Genomic DNA, 23,391 nt, shown 5'->3' with positions numbered 1-23,391 from the left:
TCTCAAGCTGATCTCCCTGTTCCGGCTAATGTCTCTGCTCACTCTACTCATAAGGTAGGTTCATCATGGGCAGAACAGATATGTAAGGCAGCCACATGGTCTTCCATTAACACATTCATTAGACATTATGCCATGGATACCTTTGCCTCTCAGGATGCTGAATTCGGGCGAAGGATTCTCCTGTCCAATCAGGAGCGTCCCCACCCGTAAATTGCTTTGGGAACTCCCAATGTTATCCTGTGGATAACCTGTGGACCCTGCCAGAGAAATATACGTTATGGTAAGAACTTACCGTTGATAACAATATTTCTCCTAAGTCCACATGATCCACAGGGATCCCACCCTGACGCACCTGATTTGAGGATCCTTTTACTCACTAACCTCTTCCTTCTTGTACGGAAGGGTGTGTATGTATGTGTGTTCTTCTCGCCTGATAAGGGCTATCTATGATGCTCCTGCCTTGAGCTTTGGAATACAACTGATTTGCCTGAGCCAGGAGGCAGGGATATATTGATGGGCCCATTGCATGCTGGGAGGCCAAAAAACTTTGACCGATTGGTGCAAATCCACTGTTGCTTCATCATATCCCAATGTTATCCTGTGGAGAAATACCGTTATCAACAGTAAGTTCTTACCATAACGTATATTTCCCTCAAAATTCTACACACAATACCCCATAAGGACAACATGAAAAAAAAGTTTTTCGAGATTTTTGTAAATTTATTAATAAATATAAAAACGAAAATCACATGTACATAAGTATTCACGGCCTTTGCTCAATACTTTGTTGATGCACCTTTGGCAGCAATTACAGCCTCAAGTCTTTTTGAATATGATGCCACAAGCTTGGCACACCTATATTTGGGCAGTTTCACCCATTCCTCTTTGCAGCACCTCTCAAGCGTCAGTGCAAAGCCACTTCAGAGCTCTCCAGAAATGTGCAATCGGATTCAAGTCTGGGCTTTGGCTGGGCCACGCAAGGACATTCACAGAGTTGCCCTGAAGCCACTCCCTTGATATCTTGGCTGTTTAGGGTCGTTGTCCTGCTGAAAGATGAACCTTTGTCCCAGTCTGAGGTCAAGAGCGCTCTGGAGCAGGTTTTCATCCATGATGTCTTGCTGTATTCATCTTTCCCTCTATCCTGACTAGTCTCTTAGTTCCTGCCGATGAAAAACATCCCCACAGCATGATACTGCCACCACCATGCTTTACTGGTATTGTATTGGCCTGGTGATGAGCGGTTCCTCCAAACATGACGCCTGATAATCACGCCAAAGATTTAAATTTTTGTTTCATCAGACCAGAGAATTTTGTTTCTCATGGTCTGGTGCATTTTGGCCAACTCCAGGTGGGCTGCCATGTGCTTTTTTACTAAGGAGTAGCTTCCATCTGGCCACTCTACCATACAGGCCTGATTGGTGGTTTGCTGTAGAGATGGTTATCCTTCTGGAAGGGTCTCCTTTCTCCACAGAGGAATGCTGTAGCCCTGAAAGAGTGACCATCGGGTTCTTGGTCACCTCCCTGACTAGGGTCCTTCTCCCCTGATCGCTCAGTTTAGATGGCCGTTGTCAGAGACTGGGTGATTGTCAGAGACTTGGTTCAGAATCTGGAACTTGGGGTCAATGTCAGAGACTGGTTGAATGTCAGAGACTTGGTGCAGAATCTGGAACTTGGGGTCAGGTACCAAGTAGTTGACGATACCCAGAACAGAGGTGCGGAGCCTAACACGCCGGGAGATTTTCACCAGGGAACCCCACAAGGGGATATGGGCTTCATGGCTCCCGACGTGCAGGTCGCGGCCCCCTGTCTACAGGAATTGAGAGCCCTAGAAAGGCTTGTGACAAAAGGTTAAGCATGTCTTCAAAGACTTTCACTTTGCTGTGCAGAATCTGACCAGATTCACTTTCTGGATTCTTACTTGAAGTGGAAGACTGGACTGGATTTGACATGGCTGGACTTGAATTGACTTGCCTGGAGTGGAGTGGGCTGGACTAGAGTAGAATGGATTTGCATGGACCGGAGTGGGCTTCGCTGAACCAGGGTGGATTGGACCAGAGTGGAATAAACTCGGCTGGACCGGACTGGATTTGGCTGGACCGGAGCTGGACCCCTCTTGCTATTCAGTGATTGGCCAGTTATAATGTCAGAGACTGGGTAAATGTCAGAGACTTGGTGCAGAATCTGGAACTTGGGGTCAGGTACCAAGTAGTTGACATTACCCAGAACAGAGACGCAGAGTCTAACACACCGGGAGGTTTTCACCAGGGAACCCCGCAAGGGGATATGGGCTTCGCGGCTCCTGACGTGCAGGTCGTGGCCCTCTGTCTGGGTCACTTGATACCTGAACTGGACTAGAATTATGGCAGAGGTGTTGTATGATAGTCCAGATGTATATGACAAACCGCAGTGGTACGCAGGAACAAACAGGAACTGGTGAAGGTGGCAGGGTACACACAGCCAGATGGTATACTGGGGCCGTGGAGATGGGAAAACAGCAGGAACTCTAGGAGAGACACAGGAGGTAGCGGTACACGGACGGACTGGGGTGCAGACACTTGGAGACAGGGTATTGGTAGTCGGCAGACCAAGTTCGCCAGCAAGATGGTAAAGCTGGAATTCAATGCAGAAACAAGGCAAAACCCACCGGACAGATAGCTGGAACCAGAGACATGAACCATGGAGCTGAACAGAAAAGCATAATCTATAACTGGCAAAGCATCTTGGGATTGAGAGGCTTAAAAGAACAAGCTGGACCAATTAGCTGAGAGCACCAGACAGGCCCCCCCAGTAATTGATATATCATGCAGCTGCAGTACAGACTGAGCAGGCTGACAGCTGAATAGTAGGATTCAGGTAACCAGCTGTAATTACAGAATGCAGACACCTGTGGAGTCAGTTGCTGAATGCAGGAGCTGAGGCACTGGGAGAGAACTATGCAGGACCTAGCTGTGACCTGTAGTTCCACAAACTGAAGCAGAGGTAAGTCATAAGTATAACCAGCAAAACATGAGTAATATTAATTAACAAGTTACTCCACATAAGCTGTGCAGCTAGTATCCTAATTACCAGTAACAACCTGAATACAAAGAAGAGAGAGCAGCAGCAGCAGCATCCAGGTTCTTGATCAATGCTGAACGCAGAACTGACAGATTTGCTGATGCTGCACATGACAGCCGTCCAGCATAGTGCGCGTGCGCGACGTTGCCCGGCGACAGGGGTCGCTGCTTTAAGTCGCGGCTACCGACGGAAGCTGTTGCAGCGGTGACCGCTAAGAAGACTGACAGGAAGGAGGCGTGGATGGGCGGATTCGGATCGTTTGGAGCCGTTTTCGGGGAGTGGTGAGTAAAACGCGGGTGTGTACAGGAGGGCGGAGGAGTGACGTCAAAGCCGGGCCCATCATCGCTGGATCCATCGCACAGGGTAAGTAGTCTACTTTTGCTTGAATTTTTTTTAGCTTAGCAGGGCTGCACAAGCGATCGCAGCCCTGCTAAGCTAAAATATACTCCCCCATAAGCGTGGACTAGTTGATCGCGGCAGCAGCAAAAAGTTGCTGGCTGCGATCAACTCGGAATGACCATCTATGTTCCTAAAATTGTTTTATCTGCAGCAAATGCTAACTAGATTGCTTAGAATTGAAGCGCAAGTCGCTCTTTGTGTAGGGTGCCGGCGACAGCGATGCAGGGTCCCATGTGTCGCTATCGCTGGCTCTAGATTTGGCTTGCATGCATGCAGGACAAATCTAGTCAGGTCGCTCACTTCACCGCTGAGTGCTTTACGGTGGGAGAGATGTGCGCTGAGCGGTCTGTGATAGAGCGCTCAGCACACATCTCCCGTGTTACCCCCCTTTACTGTCTGTGGCAGATGAGACATTTATTTCTACTGCTCTCCTTAAATTTATTTGTCAAAATCTTAACTCAGACCTGATCGCTGTTGTGTGAAATCGCACAGCAGCCGATTATCGAATTACTACGCATGCGTGTGCACCGCAATGCGCAGAGATGAGCCCAAACAGCAACAGAGTGGTGTGAAAATTTCTATCGTTAGGCCTACGCAAGGTGATTGACAGGGAGAGGACATGGGCCCTCATTCCGAGTTGTTCGCTCGCAAGGCGATTTTAGCAGTATTGCACACGCTAAGCCGCCGCCTACTGGGAGTGAATCTTAGCTTCTTAAAATTGCGCACGAAAGATTCGCAATATTGCGATAAGACATCTCGTAGCAGTTTCAGAGTAGCTTCAGACTTACTCGGCATCTGCGATCAGTTCAGTGCTTGTCGTTCCTGGTTTGACGTCACAAACACACCCAGCGTTCGCCCAGACACTCCTCCGTTTCTCCAGCCACTCCCGCGTTTTTTCCGGAAACGGTAGCGTTTTTTCCCACACGCCCATAAAACGGCCAGTTTCCGCCCAGAAACACCCATTTCCTGTCAATCACACTACGATCGTCTGAGCGAAGAAAAAGCCGTGAGTAAAAATCCTAACTTCATAGCAAATTTACTTGGCGCAGTCGCAGTGCGGACATTGCGCATGCGCACTAAGCGGAAAAACGCTGCGATGCGAAGAAATTTTCCGAGCGAACGACTCGGAATGACCTCCTTTAGTGGGTGGTAACTGCCCGCTTTCTGGGAGTGTCAGGAAAAATGCAGGCGTTCCCAAGCGGTTTCAGGGAGGGTGTGTGACGTCAGCTCCGGCCCCGATCAGCCAGTTTGTATCACACTGTAGGAGTAGGTCCTGGGCTACGCACGCACTGCACAGACTCGTAAAATCATTCAATGGTGAGTGAGATGTGATTGAATTTGCAGATGTCCGCTGTCTGGCGAAGTTTTCGCACGGTGTACACATGCATTCACACACTTGCACGGGGCGGGTTTTCACTCTCTATGGGCGGTGGCTATCTGATCGCAGACCTCTGCAAAAAACACAGAGGAGCAATCAGGTCTGAATTAGGCATTTTTTCAGGGTGATCGGGGCCGGAGCTGACGTCAGACACCCTCCCTGAAAACGCTTGGGTGCGCCTGTCTTTTTCCTGACACTAACAGAAAACGGCCATTTACCACCCCCAAACGCCCGCTTCCTGCCACCTTGCGAAATTTTCGCACCATTCTGTCTCTGTTTGGGCTCGTGACTGCATACGCGCAGTCATTCGATAAATCGCCCACTGTGTGATTTCGCACAACAGCGATCAGGTTTCAATTAGGCCCTAAGAGTGAAATTGTAACCACCCCCCTTAAACAGTGGGGTTATTTTTCCCAATTTAAAACTGGCCAAAATTTCAGAATGGTGGAGCATAGTCCTGTTTACTTTCAGGTGTTCAAGAAGCTTCTTATATATCAGCGCATTGGTGGATGTTAAAATTAAATCCCCCCTTCTCATACAGACTAATGCAATACAGTATATCATGTTTGCAGGCACTTTTTTATAATTTATTAACTACAGTTAGTTAAGTACTCAGGGGAAGATTTATTAAGCTCGGTGAAGTGATAAAGTGGAAGGTGATAAAGCACCAGCCAATCAGATCCTAACTACCATGCAGTGCCGTTTCTTGCGGTGGGCGAGCCGTGCAACCGCACGGGGCGCCCGCCGCGACACTTTTTGAGGACTTTGAAACCCTCCTCCCCTCTCCTACCGAGTGCCCAGCTCGGGGGGCGAGGTCTCGTGGAATGACGCGTTTGCGTCGTGACGTCACGACGCAATTGCGTCATTCCCCGAAGCCCCGCCCCCCGAGCTGGGCACTCGGGAGGAGGAAGAAGGGGGAGCCAAGCCGGCCGGCGGCGGCGCCGCGCAGACGAGGGAGAGGCGGCTGAAGAGCGGGAAGAACCGCTTGAAATGTAAGTCAGCCCCTCTCCCTCTCTCTCTCCCTCCCTCCCCCCCACCACCACCTGCCGTACTGTGTAAAATGATTAATTGGCTGAGAAGCCGCCTGTCCCATAGCTGTTACGTCATCCAGCCTTTTATGTAAAGAGTTGACATTGTCGGTTAATACCTTCCACCTATCCATCCACTCTGGTGTCGGCCCCACAGGGGGCGACATCCCATTTATCGGCCTCTGCTCCGCCTCCACGTAACCTTCCTCATCCAACATGTCGACACAGCCGTACCGACACACCGCACACACACACAGGGAATGATCTGACTGAGGACAGGACCCCACAAAGTCCTTTGGGGAGACAGAGAGAGAGTATGCCAGCACACACCAGAGCGCTATATAATGCAGGGATTAACACTATAACTGAGTGATTTTTTCCCCCAATAGCTGCTTGTATACATATATTGCGCCTAAATTTAGTGCCCCCCCCCCCCTCTCTTTTTAACCCTTTGAGCCTGAAAACTACAGGGAGAGCCTGGGGAGCTATCTTCCAGCTGCACTGTGAAGATAAAATGGCGCCAGTGTGCTGAGGGAGATAGCCCCGCCCCTTTTTCGGCGGACTTTTCTCCCGCTTTTTCATGGATTCTGGCAGGGGTAATTTATCACATATATAGCCCTGGGACTATATATTGTGATGATTTGCCAGCCAAGGTGTCTTATATTGCCCTCAGGGCGCCCCCCCCCCAGCGCCCTGCACCCATCAGTGACCGGAGTGTGAGGTGTGCATGAGGAGCAATGGCGCACAGCTGCAGTGCTGTGCGCTACCTTGTTGAAGACAGAAGTCTTCTGCCGCCGATTTTCCGGAACACTTCTTGCTTCTGGCTCTGTAAGGGGGCCGGCGGCGCGGCTCCGGGACCGAACACCAAGGTCGGGTCCTGCGGTCGATCCCTCTGGAGCTAATGGTGTCCAGTAGCCTAAGAAGCCCAAACTACCACCAGTTAGGTTGGTTCGCTTCTTCTCCCCTTAGTCCCTCGCTGCAGTGAGTCTGTTGCCAGCAGATCTCACTGTAAAAAATAAAAAACCTAAAATATACTTTCTTTCTAGGAGCTCAGGAGAGCCCCTAGTGTGCATCCAGCTCAGCCGGGCACAAGATTCTGAGGTCTGGAGGAGGGTCATAGTGGGAGGAGCCAGTGCACACCAGGTAGTCCTAAAGCTTTCTTTAGTTGTGCCCAGTCTCCTGCGGAGCCGCTATTCCCCATGGTCCTTACGGAGTCCCAGCATCCACTTAGGACGTCAGAGAAATGATTGTTATTGAGGTTAATAATACAGTAGGAGCAAAATTACCCCCAAATTCTGTGATTTTAGCTGTTATATTTAAAAAAAAAATCATCCAGATCCAAAGCCAAAACCAAAACACGAAAGTGGAATTAGAACCAAAACCAAAACACGAAAAGTGCCAGCCGCACATCTCTAGTTTTGATACTAGTACAAGACTCAACAATCGTCCTATAGCAAGATAAGCCCTTAAAGGGCCATATCCACTTATATCTGGCAGATGATGGGGAGTGGGGGTGGGGGGGGGGCGAATGTTTACTTGCCTGCATTCTGTGACCCCCACGTGAACAAAGGTTTTATATCTTTATCAGATTCACCTACCTATTAAAGACACTCAGTCCAATTCCGTAAGCAGGGTAGGAGGTTGCATTAACAAATTTTCTCATACGTCCTAGAGGATGCTGGGGTCACCATTAGAACTATGGGGTATAGACGGGATCCGCAGGAGACATGGGCACTTTAAGACTTTCAGAGGGTGTGAACTGGCTCCTCCCTCTATGCCCCTCCTCCAGACTCCAGTTTTAGAATTGTGCCCAGTGAGACTGGACGCACTACAGGGGAGCTCTACTGAGTTTCTCTGAAGAAGACTTATGTTAGGTTTTTTATATTCAGGGAGGCTACTGGCATCAGACTCCCTTATTCGTGGGACTTAGGGGAGAGAAGTATGACCAACTTCTAGTGAGTTCAATGGCTCTGCTTCTGGCTGACAGGACACCATTAGCTCCTGAGGGTGCTGATTGCTGGGTACGCCTAGATGCTCACTCCCGCAGTCTGCCGTCACCCCCTTGCAGAGCCAGAAGACAGGTGAGTAGCAGAAGAAAAGAAGACTTCTTCTTCAGTGACGGCATTCTGAGGTACCACGCAGCGAACGGAATACTGCGCGCCATGCTCCCACACACACAGCACATACTAAATTTCCACTGACAAGAGGGGACATTAGTGCCAAGGCACTGTCCTAACCGCTGCCAGTATAATTATTTATTAAAATAAGCGGGACAGAAGCGCGCCATTTAGGGGGCGGAACTACTTCCTCACAGCTCACTCTCAGCTCGGCACCATTTCCTCTGCACAGGGCTGCAGAGACGCTGGTCCTTCCTCACACTGCTGACAAGTATCAGGGTGCAAAACGGGGGGGGGGGGGGGGGCACAGTATAATTTGGTGCAATATATTTGATATTTAAAGCGCTACAGGTCTGGGGCATTTTTTTGTGTTTTCAAACCCGTTATTTGGCGCTGGGTTGCGAGCTGGCAAATCCCCTCTGTGTCTCTCTGACAGACTTTACTGTGGGTCTGTCCCCTATATGCCTGGTGTGTCTGTGGGTGTTTGGTACACGTGTGTCGACATGTCTGAGGCTGAGCGCTCTTCCCAGGAGGAGGCGGTATTAGGGACACAAACGGCTGTGGAGGTGACCCTGTCGGCACCGCCGACTCCTGATTGGGTAAATGTTTTGAATGCTTTGAATGCTAATGTGGATCTTATTAGTAAGAGATTAGATAAGTCTGAGTCTCAGACCCAGGCATGGAAGAAATCTGTGGAGGATGTGTTATTACAAGTCCAGGACCCCTCGGGGTCACAAAAATGTACTTTTGTCCAGTTGGCAGACACTGGTACTGACACGGACACTGATTCCAGTATCGACTATAGTGATCCCAGATTAGATCCAAAATTGGCAAAGAGCATTCAGTACATGATTGTGGCGGTTAAAGATGTATTACATATCACTGAGGGGGTGGTCTTCAGTATGCCGGCGGTCGGGCTCCCGGCGACCAGCATACCGGCGCCGGGAGCCCGACAGCCGGCATACCAACACTTATTCTCCCTCGTGGGGGTCCACGACCCCCCTGGGGGGAGAATAAAATAGTGTGGCGCGCGTAGCGTGGCGAGCGCAGCGAGCCCGCAAAGGGGCTCATTTGCGCTCGCCACACTGTCGGTAAGCCGGCGGTCGGGCTCCCGGTGCCGGTATGCTGGTCGCCGGGAGCCCGACCGCCGGCATATCGTAGTGAACCCCACTGAGGACCCTGCTGTTCCTGATAAAAGGGTCTGTATGTATAAGGAAAAGAAACCTGAGATAACGTGTCCTCCCTCTCATGAACTGAACACTCTATTTGTAAAAGTCTGGGAAAGCCCGGACAGAAAGTTTCAGATTCCCAAAAGGATTCCGGTGGCTTATCCGTTTCCCTCTGAGGATAGGGAAAAGTGGGAGTCACCCCCCATTGTAGACAAGGCCCTGTTACGGTTGTCTAAAAAGGTGGCTGTCCCGTCACCTGGCACGGCAGCCCTTAAGGACCCTGCGGATCGTAAGCAAGAAACTACGTTAAAGTCCATTTATGCGACCACAGGTACACTACTCAGACCGGTCATTGCCTCTGCGTGGGTGAGTAGTGCTATCGAAAAGTGGGCAGATAACTTGTCATCTGATATAGATACCCTAGATAGGTATAGCATCCTCTTGACGCTGGGTTATATCAAGGACGCTGCAGCGTACCTAAAGGAAACTGCGAGGGATATTGGCCTTTTGGGATCAAAAGCCAATGCCATGGTAGTCTCAGCTAGGCGAGCATTGTGGATCACCAATGGAATGCTGATGCTGAGTCCAAGAAAAATATGGAATCACTACCATATAAAGGTGGTAACTTTTTTGGTGATGGCTAGCTGATTTGGTATCTACGGCTACCGCCGGTAAGTCATCCTTTTTGCCTTATGTTCCTCCACAACAAAAGAAAACACACCACTATCAAATGCAGTCCTTTCGGCCCATTAAATACAGAAAAGGGCGAGGGTCTTCCTTCTTTGCTACTAGAGGAAGGGGAAGAGGTAAAAGATCACCAGCCTTGTCGGGTTCCCAGTAGCAAAAGTCCTCCCCGGCTTCTGCCAACTCCACCGCATGACGCTGGGGCTCCTCTGCGGGAGTCCGCACCGGTGGGGGCACGTCTCAAACTCTTCAGTCAGTTCTGGTTTCGTTCGGAACCTGGACCCATGGGTTTTACAAATAGTATCCCAAGGGTACAAACTGGAGTTTCAAGACGTTCCCCCTCGCCGATTTTTCAAATCGGACTTACCAGCTTCTCTTCCGGACAGGGAGGTAGTATGCGACGCAATACAAAAGTTGTGTCAAAATCAGGTCATTGTCATGGTTCCCCCATCACAACAGGGAGAAGGCTTTTATTCAAGCCTGTTCGTGGTCCAGAAGCCGGACGGTTCGGTCAGACCGATCCTAAACCTAAAATCCCTCAATTTCTACCTAAAAAAATTCAAATTCAAGATGGAGTCTTTCTGAGCAGTGATCTCCAATCTGGAGGAAGGTGATTTTATGGTGTCGGTGGACGTAAAGGATGCCTACATACATGTTCCCATTTATCCTCCGCATCAGGCTTACCTGAGGTTTGCAATTCAGGATTGTCATTACCAATTTCAGACGTTGCCGTTTGGTCTGTCCACGGCTCCGAGGATTTTCACCAAATTGATGGCGGAAATGATGGTTCTCCTTCGCAAGCAAGGAGTCACGATTATCCCGTACTTGGACGATCTCCTGATAAAGGCGAGATCCAGGGACCAGTTGGTGCAAAACATTGCACTCTCCCTGACAGTTATTCAACAACATGCTTGGTATCCAGATCTTCAGGAATTACTCATAGGAGATCCCTGGCCTCTTCCTCTATGCGAGGACCTGTTACAGCAGGGGCCGTGCGTGTATCAAGACTTACCGCGGCTACGTTTGACGGCATGGCGGTTGAACACCAAATCCTAGCCCGAAAGGGTATTCCCAGTGAAGTCATTCCCACACTTATTCAGGCCAGGAAAGCAGTAACGTCTAAACATTACCACCGTATTTGGAGTTTCTTGGTGTGAATCCAAGAAGGCTCCTACGGAAGAATTTCAGCTAGGACGTTTTCTCCATTTTCTACATGCAGGTGTGGATGTGGGCCTAACGTTGGGCTCAATTAAGGTACAGATTTCAGCCTTATCAGTTTTCTTTCAAAAACAATTGGCCTCCCTTCCAGAAGTTCAGACTTTTGTGAAAGGTGTGTTGCACATCCAACCTCCATTTGTGCCCCCAGTGGCACCATGGGATCTTAACGTGGTGTTGCAGTTCCTTCAATCACATTGGTTTGAACCTTTACAGAAGGTGGGGTTGAGGTTCCTCACTTGGAAAGTGGTCATTCTGTTGGCCTTGGCATCCGCAAGGCGGGTGTCTTAGTAAGCGGCCTTGTTTCACAAGAGCCCTTATTTGATCTTCCATGAAAATAGAGCAGAGTTGAGGACTGGTCAGCAATTTCTGCCGAAGGTGGTTTCATCTTTCCACATGAACCAACCTATTGTGGTGCCAGTGGCTACTGACGCCTTAATTGGGTCAAAGTCTCTGGATGTGGTCAGAGCTTTGAAAATTTATGTCGCCAGAACAGCTCAGGTTAGGAAAACGGAGGCTCTGTTTGTACTGTATGCTCCCAACAAGATTGTGTGTCCTGCTTCCAAGCAGACCATTGCACGCTGGATCTGTAATACGATTCAGCATGCTCATTCCACGGCTGGATTACAGTTACCGAAATCGGTGAAGGCCCATTCTACTAGAAAGGTGGGCTCGTCCTGGGCGGCTGCCCAGGGGGGTCTCGGCATTGCAACTTTGCCGAGCAGCTACTTGGTCGGGTTGAAACACTTTTGCAAAGTTTTACAAGTTTGATACCCTGGCCGATGATGACCTCAAGTTTGGTCAATCGGTGCTGCAGAGTCATCCGCACTCTCCTGCCCATTCTAGAGCTTTGGTATAACCCCATGGTTCTAATGGTGACTCCAGCATCCTCTAGGATGTATGAGAAAATGGGATTTTAATACCTACCGGTAAATCATTTTCTCTTAGTCCGTAGAGGATGCTGGGCACCCGTCCCAGTGCGTACTGTATCTGCAGTTATTAGTTGTTGTTACACACATGTTGTGTTACGTTCATAGTCAGCCTGTTGCTGAAATTGTTCATGCCGTTGGCTTGTGTTCTGTTGAATGCCACGTTGTGTGGCATGCATGAGGTGTGAGCTGGTATGAATCTCACCTTAGTTTAACAATAAATCCTTTCCTCGAAATGTGCATCTCCCTGGGCACAGTTCCTATAACTGGAGTCTGGAGGAGGGGCATAGAGGGAGGAGACAGTTCACACCCTTTGAAAGTCTTAAATTGCCCATGTCTCCTGCGGATCCCCTCTATACCCCATAGTTCTAATGGTGACCCCAGCATCCTCTACGGACTAAGAGAAAATAAGAATTTACTCACCGGTAATTCTATTTCTCATAGTCCGTAGTGGATGCTGGGGACTCCGTAAGGACCATGGGGATTAGCGGCTCCGCAGGAGACTGGGCACAACTATAAAGAAAGCTTTTAGACTACTGGTGTGCACTGGCTCCTCCCACTAAGACCCTCCTCCAGACTTCAGTTAGGACACTGTGCCCGGAAGAGCTGACACAATAAGGAAGGATTTTGAATCCCGGGTAAGACTCATACCAGCCACACCAATCACACCGTATAACTCGTGATACAATACCCAGTTAACAGTATGATAACAACTGAGCCTCTCAACAGATGGCTCAACAATAACCCTTTAGTTAAGCAATAACTATATACAAGTATTGCAGACAATCCGCACTTGGGATGGGCGCCCAGCATCCACTACGGACTATGAGAAATAGAATTACCGGTGAGTAAATTCTTATTTTCTCTAACGTCCTAAGTGGATGCTGGGGACTCCGTAAGGACCATGGGGATTATACCAAAGCTCCCAAACGGGCGGGAGAGTGCGGATGACTCTGCAGCACCGAATGAGCAAACTCAAGGTCCTCCTCAGCCAGGGTGTCAAACTTGCAGAATTTAGCAAACGTGTTTGACCCCGACCAAGTAGCTGCTCGGCAAAGTTGAAGAGCCGAGACCCCTCGGGCAGCCGCCCAAGAAGAGCCCACCTTCCTCGTGGAATGGGCTTTTACTGATTTAGGATGCGACAGTCCAGCCGCAGAATGTGCAAGCTGAATCGTACTACAGATCCAGCGAGCAATAGTCTGCTTTGAAGCAGGTGCACCCAACTTGTTGGGCGCATACAGGATAAAGAGCGAGTCAGACTTTCTGACTCCAGCTGTCCTGGAAACATAGATTTTTAGGGCCCTGACTACATCCAACAACTTGGAAGCCTCCAAGTCATTTGTAGCCGCAGGCACCACGATAGGTTGGTTCAGATGAAAAGCTGATACCACTTTGGGGAGAAACTGGGGACGAGTCCTCAATTCTGCCCTATCCATATGGAAAATCAGATAAGGGCTTTTACATGACAAAGCCGCCAATTCTGATACACGCCTGGCCGAAGCCAAGGCCAACAACATGACCACTTTCCACGTGAGATATTTCAAATCCACGGTTTTCAGTGGTTCAAACCAATGTGACTTTAGGAAATCCAACACCACGTTGAGATCCCAAGGTGCCACTGGAGGCACAAAAGGGGGCTGAATATGCAGCACTCCCTTAACAAACATCTGAACTTCAGGTAGTGAAGCCAGTTCTTTCTGGAAGAAAATCGATAGAGCCGAAATCTGGACCTTAATGGAACCCAATTTAAGGCCCATAGTCACCCCTGACTGTAGGAAGTGCAGGAAACGGCCCAGCTGAAATTCCTCCGTTGGGGCCTTCCTGGCCTCACACCACGCAACATATTTTCGCCATATGCGGTGATAATGGTCTGCGGTTACTTCTTTCCTAGCTTTAATCAGCGTAGGAATGACTTCCTCCGGAATGCCCTTTTCCTTCAGGATCCGGTGTTCAACCGCCATGCCGTCAAACGCAGCCGCGGTAAGTCTTGGAACAGACAGGGCCCCTGCTGCAGCAGGTCTTGTCTGAGCGGTAGAGGCAATGGGTCCTCTGACATCATTTCTTGAAGTTCCGGGTACCAAGCTCTTCTTGGCCAATCCGGAACAATGAGTATAGTTCTTACTCCTCTTCTCCTTATTATCCTCAGTACCTTTGGTATGAGAGGAAGAGGAGGGAACACATAAACCGATCGGTACACCCACTGTGTTACTAGAGCTTCCACAGCTATCGCCTGCGGGTCTCTCGACCTGGCGCAATATTTTTCTAGCTTTTTGTTTAGGCGGGACGCCATCATGTCCACCTGTGGCTTTTTCCACCGGTTTACAATCATTTGAAAGACTTCTGGATGAAGTCCCCACTCTCCCGGGTGGATGTCGTGCCTGCTGAAGAAGTCTGCTTCCCAGTTGTCCACTCCTGGAATGAACACTGCTGACAGTGCTAACACGTGATTTTCCGCCCATCGGAGAATCCTTGTGGCTTCTGCCATTGCCGTCCTGCTTCTCGTGCCGCCCTGTCGATTTACATGAGCGACCGCCGTGATGTTGTCTGACTGGATCAGTACCGGCTGGTTTTGAAGCAGGGGTTTTGCTTGACTTAGGGCATTGTAAATGGCCCTCAGTTCCAGAATATTTATGTGCAGGGAAGTCTCCTGACTTGACCATAGTCCTTGGAAGTTTCTTCCCTGTGTGACTGCTCCCCAGCCTCGAAGGCTGGCATCCGTGGTCACCAGGACCCAGTCCTGTATGCCGAATCTGCGGCCCTCTTGAAGATGAGCACTCTGCAGCCACCACAGCAGAGACACCCTTGTCCTCGGAGACAGGGTTATCAGACGATGCATCTGAAGATGCGATCCGGACCACTTGTCCAACAGGTCCCACTGAAAGGTTCTTGCATGAAACCTGCCGAATGGAATCGCTTCGTAGGAAGCTACCATTTTTCCCAGGATCCGCGTGCAGTGATGCACCGACACCTGTTTTGGCTTTAGGAGGCCTCTGACTAGAGATGACAGCTCCTTGGCCTTCTCCTCCGGGAGAAACACTTTTCTCTGTTCTGTGTCCAGAACCATCCCTAGGAACAGCAGACGTGTCGTAGGGACCAGCTGTGACTTTGGAATGTTTAGAATCCAGCCGTGCTGTTGTAGCACTTCCCGAGATAGTGCTACCCCTACCAACAACTGCTCTCTGGACCTCGCCTTTATCAGGAGATCGTCCAAGTACGGGATAATTAAAACTCCCTTCTTTCGAAGGAGTATCATCATTTCGCCCATTACCTTGGTAAAGACCCTCGGAGCCGTGGATAGACCGAACGGCAACGTCTGGAATTGGTAATGACAATCTTGTACCACAAATCTGAGGTACTCCTGGTGAGGATGGTAAATGGGGACATGTAGGTAAGCATCCTTGATGTCCAGTGATACCATGTAATCCCCCTCGTCCAGGCTTGCAATAACCGCCCTGAGTGATTCCATCTTGAACTTGAATTTTTTTATATATGTGTTCAAGGATTTCAAATTTAAAATGGGTCTCACCGAACCGTCCGGTTTCGGTACCACAAACATTGTGGAATAGTAACCCCTTCCTTGTTGAAGTAGGGGCACCTTTACTATCACTTGTTGTGAATACAGCTTGTGAATTGCCTGTAACACTGCCTCCCTGCCTGAGGGAGTGGTTGGCAAGGCAGATTTGAGGAAACGGCGGGGAGGAGACGTCTCGAATTCCAGCTTGTACCCCTGAGATACTACTTGAAGGATCCAGGGATCCACCCGTGAGCGAGCCCACTGATTGCTGACGTTTTTGAGACGGGCCCCCACCGTACCTGGCTCCGCCTGTGAAGCCCCAGCGTCATGCTGTGGACTTAGAGGAAGCGGGGGAGGACTTTTGCTCCTGGGAACTGGCTGTATGCTGCAGCTTCTTTCCCCTACCTCTGCCTCTGGGCAGAAAGGACGCGCCTTTAACCCGCTTGCCCCTATTGGGCCGAAAGGACTGTACCTGATAATACGGTGCTTTCTTTGGTTGTGAGGGAACATGGGGTAAAAATGTAGACTTCCCAGCTGCTGCTGTGGAAACGAGGTCCGAGAGACCATCCCCGAACAACTCCTCACCCTTATAAGGCAGAACTTCCATGTGTCGTTTGGAATCTGCATCTCCTGTCCACTGCCGAGTCCATAACCCTCTCCTGGCAGAAATGGACATTGCACTAATTTTGGATGCCAGCCGGCAAATATCCCTCTGTGCATCCCTCATGTATAAAAGTGCGTCTTTTATATGCTCTACGTTTAGCAATATAGTGTCCCTGTCTAGGGTATCTATATTTTCTGACAGGGAATCTGACCACGCAGCAGCAGCACTGCACATCCAGGCTGAAGCAATAGCCGGTCTCAGTATAACACCTGTGTGTGTATATATAGATTTCAGGATAGCCTCCTGCTTTCTATCAGCAGATTCCTTCAGGGCGGCCGTATCCGGAGACGGTAGTGCCACCTTCTTTAACAAGCGTGTGAGCGCTTTATCCACCCTAGGGGATGTTTCCCAGCGTGACCTATCCTCTGGCGGGAAAGGGTACGCCATTAGTAACCTCTTAGAAATTACCAGCTTTTTATCAGGGGAAGCCCACGCTTCTTCACACACTTCACTTAACTCTTTAGATGGAGGAAAAGCTACTGGTAGTTTTTTCTCTCCAAACATTATACCCTTTTTTGTGGTACCGGGGGTAACATCAGAAATGTGCAACACATTTTTCATTGCCTCAATCATGTAACGTGTGGCCCTACTGGAAGTTACATTAGTCTCATCGTCGTCGACCCTGGAGTCAGTATCCGTGTCGACATCTGTGTCAGCCATCTGAGGTAGCGGGCGTTTTAGAGCCCCTGATGGCTTTTGAGACGCCTGGGCAGGCACAGGCTGAGAAGCCGGCTGTCCCACAATAGGTATGTCGTCAAACCTTTTATGCAAGGAGTCGACACTGTCGCGTAAGTCCTTCCACAGCACCATCCACTCAGGTGTCGACCCCGCAGGGGGTGACATCACGTTTACAGGCATTTGCTCCGCCTCCACATAAGCCTCCTCATCAAACATGTCGACACAGCCGTACCGACACAACGCAAACACACAGGGAATGCTCTGACAGAGGACAGGACCCCACAAAGCCCTTTGGGGAGACAGAGAGAGAGTATGCCAGCACACACCAGAGCGCTATATAACACAGGGATCCCACTATCAATGAGTGTTTTCCCTTATAGCTGCTTTTTTATATATATATATATATATATATATATATATATTATCTATACTGCGCCTAAATTTAGTGCCCCCCCTCTCTATTTTACCCTTCTGTAGTGTTCAGACTGCAGGGGAGAGCCAGGGAGCTTCCTTCCAGCGGAACTGTGAGGGAAAAATGGCGCCAGTGTGCTGAGGGAGAAGCCCCGCCCCCTTTTCGGCGGACTTTCTCCCGCTTTTTCTGGAATACTGGCAGGGGTAATTTTACATCTATATAGCCTCTAGGACTATATATGATGTATATTTGCCAGCCAAGGTGTCATATATTGCCCTCAGGGCGCCCCCCCCCCAGCGCCCTGCACCCATCAGTGACCGGAGTGTGAGGTGTACATGAGGAGCAATGGCGCACAGCTGCAGTGCTGTGCGCTACCTTGGTGAAGACCGATGTCTTCTGCCGCCGATTTTCCGGACCTCTTTGTTGCTTCTGGCTCAGTAAGGGGGAAGGCGGCGCGGCTCCGGGAACGAACACCAAGGTCGGGTCCTGCGGTCGATCCCTCTGGAGCTAATGGTGTCCAGTAGCCTAAGAAGCCCAAACTACCACCTGTTAGGTAGGTTCGCTTCTTCTCCCCTTAGTCCCTCGCTGCAGTGAGTCTGTTGCCAGCAGATCTCACTGTAAAATAAAAAACCTAAATATACTTTCTTTCTAGGTGCTCAGGAGAGCCCCTAGTGTGCATCCAGCTCAGCCGGGCACAAGAATCTAACTGAAGTCTGGAGGAGGGTCTTAGTGGGAGGAGTCAGTGCACACCAGTAGTCTAAAAGCTTTCTTTATAGCTGTGCCCAGTCTCCTGCGGAGCCGCTAATCCCCATGGTCCTTACGGAGTCCCCAGCATCCACTTAGGACGTTAGAGAAAAGGATTTACCGGTAGGTATTAAAATCCCATTATTTAATATAATAAAGAAATAATTGGCTAGAAATGTAAAATGTGCCTTGCAGTTTATACAATGCAAACCATTGTATCCCAAATGGGCTTCACATACTCCTGATGTATAAGAAGTGCTATTTTAATCTAACAGCGAATAATTAATGACAGCTCAAATAAAGATAAAGATAATTGGAAACTTCCAGTTAGTTACCCAGAAGTCAAGTGCAAGTTCTCTTCTGCGACTGGGTGAACAGTAGATGTTTATTATGCGGTTGATTATGGCTTGACCTGAAAATGAGTTAAGAGGCTTATTTATCAAGCCACTCGGCCCTGGTAATCATTCGGAAGAGATTCTGCATGATTGTGTGTATCACTGAATTAACTAAAATGACATTGTATGAAGCCGAGAATGCGGGAGGTATTGCAAATATCTTCTGCGCATATGGCAGAATCGGCGCACACTGCTGTCTGCATACAGTGTACGGGGACACCGTGATTCTGTATCAAGCTCAGAAAACTAAACATTGTGGACTTTGACTCCGATAGCTGACGCCATCTCTAGGCCGCCATCTTAAGGGGATGCAGTCAATATACCGGCTGTCGGGGTCCTGGAGTTCAGGAGACCAACGCCCGAATCCCGGCAAACGCTGGCTATTCCTACTCTGTTGGTGGGTCCATAGAACCTGTGGCGAGTGAAGCGAGCCACCAGACCCGATGCATGGCGAGCATAGCATGCTCGCTAGGGGACTCACTGCCGGGTAAAGTGACAGCTGTCATCCCGTCTGCTGGGTCATCACATGTATCCCATCTTAAGGTTGTGCTTGCGGGAAGCAGTTCGTTTACAGATGGACGGGATCCCGGCAGTCAATATACTGATGCCGGGATCCTGAAGGATGCTGCAATCCCGGCATTAAGGTACCAACGCCGCACAGGGTACTAGCATCACAGTACCGACAGCCGGAATCCTGATCATCCTGACAGCCGGACATCTTGCTACGGGGAACATTCGGTCTAGGCAGGAAAAGGGGGTTTAGGGAGCAGGGATGGGAAGGTTAGGGTTCGGGACCCGGGAGGGAGGGTTAGGTTTGGGCACATAGAAGGGGAGGTTAGGGTTAGTCACCAAGTGGGGTTAGGGTTAGGCACATAGAAGGGGAGGTTAGGGATAGGGACCAGTGGGGGAGGCTAGGGTTAGGCACCAAGCGGGAGGGTTAGGTTTAGGCAGCGGGTAAGGGAGGGTTAAGGTAAGGCATCACCCGGGAGGGTTAGGCACCCACAACGGAGGGTTAGGGTAGGGGGCAGGGGAGGATTAGGGTAGTTTACAGAGGGCTGTCGGGATTCTAACAGGTGGGATGCTGCTGTCGGCACACTGACCACTGGCATCCCGTCCATCGGAAAATCATACTGAACCCATGCATACATAGTAACAGAACCCGGCAGTGTAAATGTGATACCCGGGCAAATAAAGGTAAATGTTATCGGGTGAGTAGGTGATCTTTTACCTGGTGATTATGTCCGCTTTACAGTATCTGTGTACCGGGATACCAGCTTAAGATGGAGGTTCGTTCAGGATACTTCGGAGAGGTAAGGAATATATGTCTGCACAAGGGGGTTGTTCAGGGAGCAGTCTCAACTCAACTTCGGTTTATTAAAGGCAGTGGGAAAATCAAACAACTTGAACAATTGTAATACTTTACAGTAAATGATCAAGTACAGATAACAAGCAGTTGGTCTTCACACTGTAGATTATGCCAACACTGTCATAGACTGTTTAATTATTCCGGTGTTGCATATCCCATCGCCGTCCTCCGCAGTTATGCATGTTTACCTGAATTGGTTATATTGACTTACACTATTCAAACCTTAACTCAAACATTCAAGCCGTTACCATCAAAATATGCATGCATAAGAAAAACAGTTTGTTACCAGTTACAAGTATCTGATTACCCTTATTGAGTATCCCATGTATTCAGAAGCAAGTATTAGTACAACTTATGTTCTTCCGCCTGTACACAGGTCTGTAACCCCCTTTAGAGTGTGTCCACAAGTGGATATATATGCATATATATATTTAGTCTTTCTTAGACATGTCCCTGTAGTGTAAATAAAGGCCTGTCCTCTCTGTGGCCACACTGAGGGAAAACTGATCCACTGCCTTTCCCATTCGCTCTGGGTAGTTCTGTTCAGGCCTCCTTTGCACTGTAACCTGGCTGTCACGGTTCATCTGACGTACAATGTCACTGGTCTGTAAGGCCTGGCAGATAAGCATCGGTGGCACTAGCACTGTGTGTGCTGTCCTTTCTACTAAGACTTAGGTCATTTAATGTAAGAGGAGGCTGTTTGTGCTATTGCTGGCAACAAGTTATGCTGTGCCACAGACAAAAGGGTTCTATACTCCTAGAGTAGTGCCAGCTGCAATGTTTGAAGACAGTGTGAGTGTGAGCAGGGACCCTGTTTATTTGTACAGAATCCTCCCTGAGGATGGAGTTACCTCTCAGTGCTGTCTCTGGCTGCTGTATCCACAGCACTGTCTCTGCATGGATCTCTCCCTGTTAGGGCTTTCTCTGTAGCTGCTACTTCCTCTGCTCCATACCCTCCAACATTTTACACACAAAAATCGGTACAAATTAGAAAAAGGGCGTGGCCACGTGTAAAGGGGGCGTGGCCATGCCCCTTTTCCTATACTTTCAATGGAAGTTTGGAGAGCCAAAAATAGGTACAGACCATAAAAATAAGAATTTACTCACCGGTAATTCTATTTCTCGTAGTCCGTAGTGGATGCTGGGGACTCCGTAAGGACCATGGGGAATAGCGGCTCCGCAGGAGACTGGGCACAACTAAGAAAGATTTAGGACTACCTGGTGTGCACTGGCTCCTCCCTCTATGCCCCTCCTCCAGACCTCAGTTAGGAAACTGTGCCCGGAAGAGCTGACACAATAAGGAAAGGATTTGGAATCCCGGGTAAGACTCATACCAGCCACACCAATCACACCGTACAACTCGTGATACTATACCCAGTGAACAGTATGAATAACAACTGAGCCTCTCAAACAGATGGCTCCAAATAATAACCCTTTAGTTAGGCAATAACTATATACAAGTATTGCAGACAATCCGCACTTGGGATGGGCGCCCTGCATCCACTACGGACTACGAGAAATAGAATTACCGGTGAGTAAATTCTTATTTTCTCTGACGTCCTAGTGGATGCTGGGGACTCCGTAAGGACCATGGGGATTATACCAAAGCTCCCAAACGGGCGGGAGAGTGCGGATGACTCTGCAGCACCGAATGAGCAAACTCAAGGTCCTCCTCAGCCAGGGTATCAAACTTGTAGAATTTAGCAAATGTGTTTGAACCCTACCAAGTAGCAGCTCGGCAAAGTTGTAAAGCCGAGACCCCTCGGGCAGCCGCCCAAGAAGAGCCCACTTTCCTCGTGGAATGGGCTTTTACAGATTTAGGATGCGGCAGTCCAGCCGCAGAATGTGCAAGTTGAATCATACTACAGATCCAGCGAGCAATAGACTGCTTTGAAGCAGGAGCACCCAGCTTGTTGGGCGCATACAGGATAAATAGCGAGTCAGTTTTCCTGACTCCAGCCGTCCTGGAAACATAGATTTTCAGGGCCCTGACTACATCCAGCAACTTGGAATCCTCCAAGTCCTTAGTAGCCACAGGCACCACAATAGGTTGGTTCAAATTAAAAGCTGATACCACCTTAGGAAGAAATTGGGGACGAGTCCTCAATTCCGCCGTATCCATATGGAAAATCAGATAAGGGCTTTTACATGACAAAGCCGCCAATTCTGACACACGCCTGGCCGAAGCCAAGGCCAACAGCATGACCACTTTCCACGTGAGATATTTTAGTTCCACGTTTTAAGTGGCTCAAACCAATGTGACTTAAGGAAATTCAACACCACGTTGAGATCCCAAGGTGCCACTGGAGGCACAAAAGGGGGCTGAATATGCAGCACTCCCTTAACAAACGTCTGAACTTCAGGCAGTGAAGCCAGTTCTTTTTGGAAGAAAATCGACAGAGCCGAAATCTGGACCTTAATGGAACCCAATTTGAGGCCCATAGTCACCCCTGACTGTAGGAAGTGCAGAAATCGACCCAGCTGAAATTCCTCCGTTGGGGCCCTTCTGGCCTCACACCACGCAACATATTTTCGCCATATGCGGTGATAATGGTTTGCGGTCATCTCCTTCCTAGCTTTAATAAGCGTAGGGATGACTTCCTCCGGAATGCCCTTTTCCTTCAGGATCCGGCGTTCAACTGCCATGCCGTCAAACGCAGCCGCGGTAAGTCTCGGAACAGGCAGGGTCCCTGCTGCAGCAGGTCCTGTCTGAGCGGCAGAGGCCATGGGTCCTCTGAGATCATTTCTTTAAGTTCTGGGTACCAAGCTCTTCTTGGCCAATCCGGAACCACAAGTATAGTTCTTACTCCTCTCCTTCTTATTATTCTCAGTACCTTGGGTATGAGAGGCAGAGGAGGGAACACATAAACCGACTGGTACACCCACGGTGTCACTAGAGCGTCCACAGCTATCGCCTGAGGGTCCCTTGACCTGGCGCAATATCTTTTTAGCTTTTTGTTGAGGCGGGACGCCATCATGTCTACCTGTGGCCGTTCCCAGCGATTTACAATCAGCTTGAAGACTTCTGGATGAAGTCCCCACTCTTCTGAGGAAGAGTGCCTGCTGAGGAAGTCTGCTTCCCAGTTGTCCACTCCCGGGATGAACACTGCTGACAGTGCTATCACGTGATTTTCCGCCCATCGGAGAATCCTTGTGGCTTCTGCCATCGCCATCCTGCTTCTTGTGCCGCCCTGACGGTTTACATGGGCGACCGCCGTGATGTTGTCTGACTGGGTCAGCACCGGCTGGTGTTGAAGCAGGGGTCTTGCCTGACTTAGGGCATTGTAAATGGCCCTTAGTTCCAGAATATTTATGTGTAGGGAAGTCTCCTGACACGTCCATAGTCCTTGGAAGTTTCTTCCCTGTGTGACTGCCCCCCAACCTCGAAGGCTGGCATCCGTGGTCACCAGGACCCAGTCCTGTATGCCAAATCTGCGGCCCTCTAGAAGATGAGCACTCTGCAGCCACCACAACAGCGACACCCTGGTCCTTGGAGACAGGGTTATCAGCCAATGCATCTGAAGATGCGATCCGGACCACTTGTCCAACAGATCCCACTGAAAGATCCTTGCATGGAACCTTCCGAAAGGAATTGCTTCGTAAGAAGCCACCATCTTTCCCAGGACTCGCGTGCAGTGGTGC

General features: G+C 49.5%; 1 protein-coding gene across 1 annotated transcript in view; it reads left to right on the top strand.

Moving 5' to 3' along the window:
* Positions 1–23,391, top strand: part of MRE11 (MRE11 homolog, double strand break repair nuclease) — a 605,744-nt gene that overhangs the window by 571,485 nt on the left and 10,868 nt on the right. The gene's annotated exons all lie outside the window — the stretch shown is intronic.

This window comes from Pseudophryne corroboree, chromosome 2, assembly GCF_028390025.1.
Source record: "Pseudophryne corroboree isolate aPseCor3 chromosome 2, aPseCor3.hap2, whole genome shotgun sequence".
Lineage (NCBI taxonomy): Eukaryota > Metazoa > Chordata > Amphibia > Anura > Myobatrachidae > Pseudophryne > Pseudophryne corroboree.
The sequence above is the reverse complement of the archived record's forward strand: the minus strand, read 5'-3'. Positions and strand labels throughout refer to the sequence as shown.